This window comes from Lutra lutra, chromosome 7 (assembly GCF_902655055.1).
Source record: "Lutra lutra chromosome 7, mLutLut1.2, whole genome shotgun sequence".
NCBI lineage: Eukaryota > Metazoa > Chordata > Mammalia > Carnivora > Mustelidae > Lutra > Lutra lutra.
Window position 1 is genome coordinate 134,942,003 of NC_062284.1, and position 10,261 is coordinate 134,952,263.

At 40.7% G+C, this 10,261-nt stretch overlaps 1 protein-coding gene across 12 annotated transcripts in view; it reads right to left on the bottom strand.

Moving 5' to 3' along the window:
• The window catches only part of RGS6 (regulator of G protein signaling 6), a 558,551-nt gene extending 553,559 nt beyond the window's left edge, over positions 1–4,992 (bottom strand). For 3 of the 12 annotated variants that reach the window (XM_047737335.1, XM_047737334.1, XM_047737336.1), the window contains exon 1: positions 4,565–4,986. The gene's annotated coding sequence lies outside the window, so the exon portion shown is untranslated. Of the gene's footprint in view, positions 1–4,564 lie in introns of all 12 variants that reach the window. The other 9 variants (XM_047737326.1, XM_047737329.1, XM_047737328.1 and 6 more) reach the window with 6 other exon arrangements.
• Positions 4,993–10,261: the final 5,269 nt, after the last annotated feature.

Sequence of the window (10,261 nt, forward strand, 5' to 3'; positions counted from 1 at the left end):
TTCCGGAAACTCCAAGGGCTGCAGACCAACAATAAGTCATCAAAATTATTACAAAATAGGCAATTGGTGTGACAGGGTCCAGCCCCTGGCGTCACTTTGCCTCCTTCATGAAGCACGCTATGTGAGTTCTCTTTTCCTCCTAACCACTCACACTCCAGGAGCACTTTGTTATTTCTGTTCTACAGATGAGGAAACTGAGGTTCAGAACCCAATCAACAGGGTTTTTAATTTCCTGTTCTATTAGTTCAAGAGCCACCAGTGTCAGGTCTCTGTCTGGGCTCAGGGCTGGCCAGGTGTCAGGGAGCACAGTACAGGAGCCCCGGGTCCTCCAGAGGGCAGCCACGCTAGTTCCCGTTCGTGCAGGTTCAAGCAGCAATCATCGGAGAGGGCTTTGCTTGTGGTGTGAAGCCCTCCTGGCAAGAAAATATCTTCCTGGGTAGAGAAGACACTAGGGAATAATAAGGGCATAAGAGAACTTACTCCCCAAAAACTTAAAGGTGGCTTTTTCCTTTTACAGTTTTCCTAAGCATTTACAGAGACCAAGACAGGAGGTCTCCACAACTTATTTGGATAGCCTGGTTATGTGAACATCAACTTTGTTCCTATTCAAATATTTACATATTTTTTAAGTCTCCATCCATAAAAAGGGGGTTGTCTGCACCCTCTAACACCTACTAGGTAGAAGGATTAATTGTCTAATCACAAGGCAGCTATGTAAGGATGATCAAACATTGTAACTGGGGTATTTCGGCCAGCTGGACTCTCCTGGCCTTCAGACGCATGCATTCAATGTCCGTAGAGGGAAGTAATGAAGAACACTCTTGGGTGTCAGGCAGAAATCAGGCGTGGGTCTGATTTCCGGCGTGGTCACTGATCGGTTTCATGGACTGACGCAGGTGAATGTTTTCTCCTTAGTCTTAGGTCCGCATTTTGTGATGTTCTAATAAGCATTGTTCTACCTTCTGGATGCAGCTGGGGAGAGGAGTCTAGGCCACTGCTTCTCTGACCTTCTGCTTTTGTAGTTAAGATAATAGTGAATTTACACACATACACATAACCCTTTTGGAAATGTACATGTGATCGAAAATGAGTTGCTTCTTACAGATGTCAGGAAGGCAACAGTGAAGCATTCATAAGCTTTGCAGTTTGTAACATTTCAAGCAGGTACTCTGAGTTATTTAAGATAACTCATTAAATGTTCATTTTAATGGCCTACTTGTAAGCACTTTTGCTTTCCCTGCTGTCCGAAGAACTGGGTTTCGTGACTGAATATTACTCTTACTATATGGTTCCAAATTTTGGATGATTACCTTTTTTATCTTGACCAAATTTAAGAAAGTTTTTACCCACAGATAAAACTAATATTGATTCAACCGATGCTTACTGAGGTCCTACTGGCAGGTGCGTTGCCGGGCACTAGGCAGATAGATGCCAAGAAAAGTGAAAAAGGGATTCTTCCCCCAAGGAGCTCATCCTCTAGTTCTGGATGTCATTCCCAGACCATCAGAGTCAGCATCATCTGGGGACTTGCTAGAAATGTAAATTCTCAGGTGTCACCCCAGACCCGATTACATCAGAGACTCTGGTGTTGACCACCCAACCATCTGTGTTTGAAAAAGTACCCTTTGAACAACTAGCATCATCGTCAAATATCGTAACAACAAATAGGTTAGTTTATTAACTAAATCTCAAAATTTCATTTATCTTTTGAGGAAACAGAGGCCAGGGGGCAAAGGCCACATGAGGTGGAGAAATTAAAACCAGAATTCAGGTATCCCCCCTCCAAACACACACTCAAACCTACACACAGCCAAGGTTCTTTTTCTTTTCTGACACTTTAATCCCTAAATCTGATGGGGAGTCCCAAGTATTTCCAACCCAAAGTGAAAACCTTCACTTTTCAAAGAAAACAGAAAAACAGAGAAACTACTCTCTTCGAAAATAAGGACCACTAACAAAATTCAAATCTGATCTATCAAAACCATCCAGTAAACTAGCAGTAATTTCCCAAACTTTTAACAGTCCAAGTCCCATTTTCAACAGTTGAAAACTAGGAAGGCTGGGGGAGAGAAGCATAAAAATACAATGGATAACGTGATCAGAATAAAATCTGGGAAAATATACAATATGCAGAAATATCAACTGTGGTTCACCTTCCATGGGAGAACTACGATCTTTTTTCTTTGTATTTTTCCGAATTTTTCCCAACAGTTACATATTACTTTGGTAATTGAGAAAAAAAGTAAAACTCTTTTTTGAAATGTTACCTCCAAATCACTCGACATGAAGGTTTATTTTGTAATTCCATTTATCTCCATACAGCAGGATACTGTGTGTGTGTAGTAATTATTTATATCATGCCATATGTTACGATGAAGATGAAATTCAGTAAATATATTCCTTCCAGCTGGCACTAACATGAAGAGGTTAAATGCTTTCCTAGGTTCAAAGCACTATGAATTAAGATAAGCTAACTGCGAAGCTAAAGGAAACATTTATTGAAATCTCTGAGAGCATCCCTTTTGAAAAACGTTGATGTGACACATAGCTCCTTACTCATACCGCCCTGATGTTTAACCTCTGGCACAAAACAGAACGTTCAGCAATTCCTGGCAAAGTCTTAGGAGTTCAGGGGATAAAATGCATGGGGGATATTAGAGAAATAAGAAACAGAATGATCCTACTTTCACATAAAATTATGTCCCTGTGGATAAAAAGACGTCCAAAATTACTGGCAAATTTCATTGTCCTCAATACCCTTTAGAAAATGTTTTTTTCTTTATCAAGAAATGTTTGCTCATTAAAAAATATCTATATCAGTTACTTCATTCGAGAAGTCATAAATAAACAGATAAATAAGGACCGTCTCATTTAAAGAGACGTTTCTGCCATAAAAAAAAATGCTGCTGTAATGTTTCACTTTATAAGACAAATTCATCGCATGAAGAAAAACTAGCATTGCTTTACTGAAACTCTGAGCAAAAGAAATGCACTGAGTGTTAATTCAAGTCTCTTAAATGAAGCAGGGAAGTAAAGTTAACCAAGGTGACGACTACAGAAAAAGGAAATCCTAGTGGCTACCTGTTTTACCAAAATATCTCACAACAGCTGATATTTCTAGAATTTACAGACGATTTCAGAAAATAATGAGTTATGAGGTGTATATATTATACCCCAACATTTATAGTATCTAAGATCACCAGACTTATGCAACAATTTGGCTTGACAGTAGTATCAGAGAACTCAGAAAGAACTTATTATCTTAGGTTTGGCTGTTTAGCACGCAAGCTTTCACTTACAGAGGGGCATTGCCAAAAAGCCTCAAATTTCCCTCAGTTCTCCGCTTACTTTCTTTCACAGAGCAGTCTCACCCATTGCAAAATTAATAAATAATAACAAATAATATGAATGTACAACTCACAGAAAGTTTCTCCAACCCCTAGCTCCCATTCCATATAATTACCCATCTGCCTATGGAAGTTGATCTATAGAAGCCTTGCTGTGAATGTAGCAAGCTAAACCTACAAGGGTCCCCTTTCAAATACTTTTTGACACAAACTTGTGGCTCAGTCTGTAAATCCCTCCAGACCCTTAGAAGCTTGGTTCGCATTCTTCCATCTCTCAAACCCCTCTGGTGAGAAAAGGGTCCAATGTTGGGTTTTGCCTAATAAAGACTGCCTGTTTCTGCAGTCTTATTTTGGAGCTGCTAAAAGGTATTGATTAGAAATTACAAATCCAGCTTCTAACCATTGATAAATGCTGAGGGAACAATCCCAAACCAACGAGCCCCAAATATCTTCAACCTGTAACACAGAAAGACCACTCTTCTCAAGAAATAATGTTCCTACTCCATCAAACTTAAAAAATAATAAGATAGAGCAGCTTTCATTCTGAACAACATTAAATTTTCTGGGTCACTTTTTTCTGTCTCATCGGGCCACGTTTACAACCTGACAGGGACGGCAAAGACGGTCTCTTCACGCTGCCAGGTCGGTTGTCGCCCTCTGAGAGCGAATATCTTACCGTCCCCTTCCCTGCAGCCGTTCCCCAAGAACAGACCTCCCACCCGCCCTGCCCTCCACACCTCACCACTCGCTTTTCTTTTCCTCCAAGCCGCAAAAGGGCGAGCTTCTTCAGAAAAAAAGTTAATGAACCTCTGCTTCTGGGGTAAAGGTGCCCCACCTGCGATCATAAAATCGGAAGACTGGAAATTCCTAAGAGCGCGTCCACTCTGCGCGCTGGACCCACTCAGTGAGCGCTTCACACCCAGAAACCCGGGAACATGATTTATATGCAGACCTGCACCCATCCCACACAAGTCCGCACGCCAGCTTGCCTAACCACTTATGTAAGCTCGTGCCTCTACAGTCCCAAACTGCGCGCGCACACACACACACACGCGCGCGCACTCACCGACACCTGTCACGCATCTGAAATGGACAGCATCCACACCCAGGAGATGAAATGAAATCAACACATATGAATTGGGGGGGAGGGGTCTACCGTTTTAAAACATCTTTTCCCCCATTTGTTTCTTGCCCGTTTTTGTCACAACTACAATTACCTTAGCAACCAAAGAATTGCACTGACTCCCCTCCGGCTTCTGAATTTCTCCTAAAGCCAAGCTTGCGCCAGGTTCATGGAAAAGCTAGAGAAGCCCAGAGAACGAGGGACCCGCAGCCTCTGTGGGGCGGAGGGGACGTCCGAGGCGGTGTCCCCGCTGCTCTCCAGCGACCCGCCTCGTCTTTGCGACTTGCCGCGGTGGCGAGCGCGGGGCTCAGCGAGCGGAGAGCGAAGCCCGGGGCCGGCGAGGAGGCGCGGCGGGTCGCATGGTGCCTGGGGCGCGGGGCGCTCGGGGTCTCCGGCGCTCGGCCCTCGCCCGCCTCGGCCGCCCCAGGACGCCGGGGTCCGCGGAGATCGGTCCGCCCCCTCGGCGCCCGCGGGTTCCCGCAGCTGGGGGAAGCCGGAGCCGGGCGGAGCTCTCGCCGCGAGCAGGGCTGGGCGCAGGAGCTGCCCCAACTCGCGAAGTCGCTCGGCTCCGCCGCTCGCGAACCGCCGCAGCGGCGCCCGCTGTCGGGTGTCGAGCAGAGCTGCAACCCGGCGCCGCGCGCACCTGGGCGCCGGCACCTGGGCCCCGAGTCGCACGGCGCGGGGCGGGGCAGGGGCGGGGTCGGGGTGGGGGCCGGGAGGGGCCGAGGCACCTGCGCGCGTCCGCCGGGCTCATCTGCTCCCAGCGCCGCGGATGCTGCCGACTGTGATTGTGATGTGCGCGAACCAGGGAAAGCCTAGAAATTCCTGTGCTTTAGCTGCCTCCGAGCAAACTGGCAGACTGGCTCAGCGACGCGGAGTCTCATTTGGTCAGTCCCGAGAGCTGGCCGCGTCTGGAAACTTCAGTGGCGTCAGGGTTGTCTAAGGGATTCCAGGTCCGGAGTGATTTTGCCCGGTAGCTTGGAATCGCCGACGTGTGCCTGGCGCCCCCTAAATTAAAATGGGCCACCGAGATCGTCAGGGATATTGTTAATAACCTCGTTATTTTTATCGATTCAACATTTACACAACATGCTGTATTTTGGAATATTTTATGATCATTCGTATCTGGAACACCACAAAAGAATTTTTAAGAAAAATTAACTCTGCAAATGTTCTTGGGGAAAAAAGAAAAAAGTTGAAGACAGAAAATGAGGAAGGGTAATTTGAACTGAAGACATCCTTTAATGTGGGATCTTTGAAACTGGGTATTTACCTGAAACCTCAGGAAGATGCATGTGAAAACAACCAGATTGTGGGTGCTGGATGGTAACCATGGGAATGGTGTGCAATATCGATGTAACCAATATCAAGAGTAAATTGAAGATTTATTCTTGAATTGTATTGTGTTACCAGGAAAACAAAAACTTGAAATAAAAGGTTTCTAAGGACGGATGACCTGGGCTGTCTTCATCCACGTGGGTCCAGAGGTTGAAATTTAATGTCTCCTTCCCAATATAACAGCTCCCTTCCCACCATCCTATACTGAGTAATGGATATATTCACTCTTTAATCCAATAAACAGCAATTAGCATCTGCCCTGTGTCAGACCCTCTGCTAAGCACTAGAAATTAATGAAATAAGTCCCTGGCCTCAGACCCTTTTGCCTAATGGGGACAGTGACACAAGCAGATATATGTATTACCTTGGGCTAAGTCACGAAAGTGGTGCCACCAAAACCTGGAAGAAAACCTGCAACCTAAGGAAACCACACTTAAACCTAATGAGTAAAATATAATTTCAATTGATGTCCCAGTTATTTCGTTTATTAAAATTGAAATACAAAATGTTTCCTTCCCCAGGTTTAGCATTTGGCTTAAGCATCTTTGTGGAGCTGGCTGCAGTTGTGTAACACTTGGAGAACAGGCTGCTTACCGAGAGATGGGTGGTGAAGGGGGCTCTTCCTCCTTGTGGAGCTCTGCATTTCTGAGACCAGCAGCTTCTTGAGGGTCAGTCATGAGGGAACATCTGAAGAAAGGTCTCACTGTGTATTTCCCTTGATACAGTAGCATCGAAAATAAAATACTTCAGAATAAACCAAGGAGGTGAAAGATTCACATACTGACAATTGCAAGGCACTGGAGAAAGAAATTGAAGAAGACACAAATAAATGGAAAGATGTCCCATGTTCATGGATTGAAAGAGTTAATATTATAAAAAATATTCATACTACCCAAAGCCATTTACAGATTCAGCATAATTTCTGTCAAAATTCCAATACCATTTTACACTGAAGAAAAGAATCCTAAAATGTACATGGTATCATAAAAGACCCCAAATAGCCAAAGCAGTAAAGAGCAAGAAGAGTAAAGCTAAAGGTATCACACTACTATAGCTGGTTTCACAAAGCTGTGTAACCAAAACAGCATAGTATTAGCGTAAAAACAGACAAGTAGACCAATGCAGAGCCCAGAAATAAGCCCACTCATATACAGTCAATGAGTGTTTGACAAGGGAGCCAAGAATATTCAGTGGGGAAAGGACAGTCTCTTCAATAATGTATATTAGGAAAGCTGGATAGTAACTTGCAAAAGAATGAAAATGGATCCCTATCTTATACAACTCACAAAAATCAACTCCAAATGGATTAAAGACAAATGTAAGACACAAAATGGAAAAACTACTAGAGGAAAACAGAGGAAAATCTCTTTACTGTTGGTCTTGGCAATAATTTTTTGGATATGACTCCAGAAAACACAAGTAACAAAAGTAAAAATAAACAAGTGGGACTACATCAAACTAAATAGCTTCTGTATGGCAAAGGAAACAGCAAATGAAAAGGCAACTTATAGAATGGGGAGAAAATATTTTCAAATCATCTAGCTGATAAGGAGTTAATATCCAAAATGTATAAGAACTCAAATAACTCAATAGAAACCAGTTTAAAAAATGGGCAAAGGACTTGAATAGACATTTTTCCAAAGAAGACATACAGATGGCCAACAGGTACATGAAAAAATTTTCAACATCACTCATCACTAATTTTAAGGAAATGCAAATTAAAACCACAATAAGATATCACTTCACACCTGTTAGAATGGTATTTTCAAAAAGAGAAATGACAAGTATTATTGATGAAGTAGAGAAAGGGGAACCCTTGAACACTGTTGATGGGAATGTAAATTGGTATAGCCACTATGGAAAACAGTATACAGTTTCCTCAAAAAATTAAAAACAGAACAACCACATGATCCAGCAATTTCACTTCTGGATATATATCCAAAAAAATGTTATATGCAACCTCATGTTCATTGCAACATTACCTATAATAGCCAAGACATGGAAACAACCTGAGTGTCCATGGACACATGAATGGATCACACACACACACACAAACACACACACACACTTACTATTATTATCAAAATTATTATGAAATTCCAATGGAATTTTTCACAGAAACAACCAGTATTAGCTATACCAAAAAGAAGGAAATTCGATTACTTGCAACAATATGGATGGACTTGAGGGAACTACACTAAGTGAGATAAATCAGAGAAAGACATATACTGTATGAATTCACTGTGGAATCTAAAAAAGTTGAACTCACAGGAATACATAGTAGAATGGCAGTTATCAGGGGATGGGAGAAATGAGAAGACGTTGATCAAAGGGTACAAACCTAGTTATTAGATGCATAAGTTCTAGGGATCTAATGCACAGCATGGTGAACACAATTAATACTGTATTATACTTAAAAGTTGTTAACAGAGTAAATTTTAATTGTTATGCACACAGAAAGTGGTAATTCTGTGAGGGGATGGAAATGTTAACTAACCTTATTATGGTACTCATTTTGTAATATATACATGAATCAAATAATCACAAAGTACACCTTGAACTTCATGTTATATATATATCAGTAATATCTCAATAAAGCTAGGGACAAATATTTATATAAAATCAGATATCATATATGTACTTATATTGATATATTTTATGTATTTTATGGGCTTTCTAATACATGATATATAATTTCTTATATAAATATGGGAAATATTTTATTTCATTGTGTTCAATTTCATATGAAATATTTAATTACACACATATACATATACTTATATCTATAACACACACAGACATACATACTATATAATTTTATAATATATATAAGTTATATATAATTTAATATAACACATTTATACTATAAATATAATTTATATATATATAAATAAAAATAACTAACTTCATAGAGAGAGGCCATATTTTTTGCTACCATGTTCAGCACATTGGTTTACATACCAAGAATTGAGCAAACAAATACGTATATTAAGGATATAGGAGGCAGTTTTCTCACTGTTGAAGAAGGGAATTATAGGTATAAAAAGAAGGAAGATTAAAGGAAACCCAGTGATGTGACTTGAAATTAGAGGAGATAGTATGAAATTATTTTTAATTTACATAGATAAAAAGATAGAAAAATATATGTAGAGGTATATGTGTGTATATATGTTGATATGTTTCCTAGTTCTGTCCACCGAGAGAGTCTAAATCCAACAGTACCCCAGTAGCTATGAACACACCTAACATCAGACTCTGATTTATTTTATTTTATTTTATTTTATTTTTTCAGTGTTCCAAGATTCATTGTTTATGCACCACACCCAGTGCTCCATGCAATATGTGCCCTCCTTAATACCCACCACCAGGCTCACCCTACCCCCCACCCTCCTCCACTCTAAAACCCTCAGTTTGTTTCTCAGAGTCCACAGTCTCTCACGGTTCCTCTCCCCTCCAACTTCCCCCAACTCACTTCTCCTCTCCTTCACCCAATGTCCTCTGTGTTATTCCTTATGCTCCACAAGTAAGTGAAACCATATGATAATTGACTTTTTCTGTGTGACTTATTTCACTCAGCATAATCTCCTCCATTCCCATCCATGTTGATACAAAAGTTGGGTATTCATTCTTTCTGATGGAGGCATAATACTCCATTGTATATATGGATCACATCTTCTTTACCCATTCATCTGTTGAAGGGCATCTTGGCTCTTTCCACATTTTGGTGACTATGGCCATTGCTGCTATGAACATTGGGGTACATATGGCCCTCTGTCAGACTCTGATTTTTAAATACCATTCTCCACAAAAAGGAACCATAGCTCCATGACATAGTAGGTGAAACTGGAATAATTTGTTGTGCAAGAAAATAAGAAGGTACTTAAAGAATTATGGAGCTATGTCAAAAGAATGTAGGAGCCTGAAGAGGTCTCCACTGACCAAATCTAGGACAATTTAAGCATCAAAATAAATAATGACAGTGACAAGTTATAACTTTTGAGTAAAATAGAAATCAATGAGTCCATTCTGGTAGAAAGAATAAAAAAAGGAGAAAGGAAAGCTCTACTGGTAGAATACCACTAATAGATGAAGAAAGAAAGAATTAGAAAATCATCATTTTGCTGCCACTGTTATAATTGATTCAAGCCAGAATCATCAATGGATGTTAAAATTTGTGAGTAAAAGTTTGATAAGGAACAAGATATTTACAGAGTCTCAATGTATGTCCCCCAAAATACTCACTAATTCTCATCAATATATCATTAATTATTAATTAATAAGCACAGCATATTTACCAATTAACATGATCGCTATAATACTTGGGAGATAGCATCTTAATCAACCAGCAAAAGCTCACATAAGTAAAAACTGGTAATGGAAAAAACCAACCTCATGTTGCCTCCTGATATAATACAGTGAGAACACAGCAGTACTTCTACATAAATATATAAGT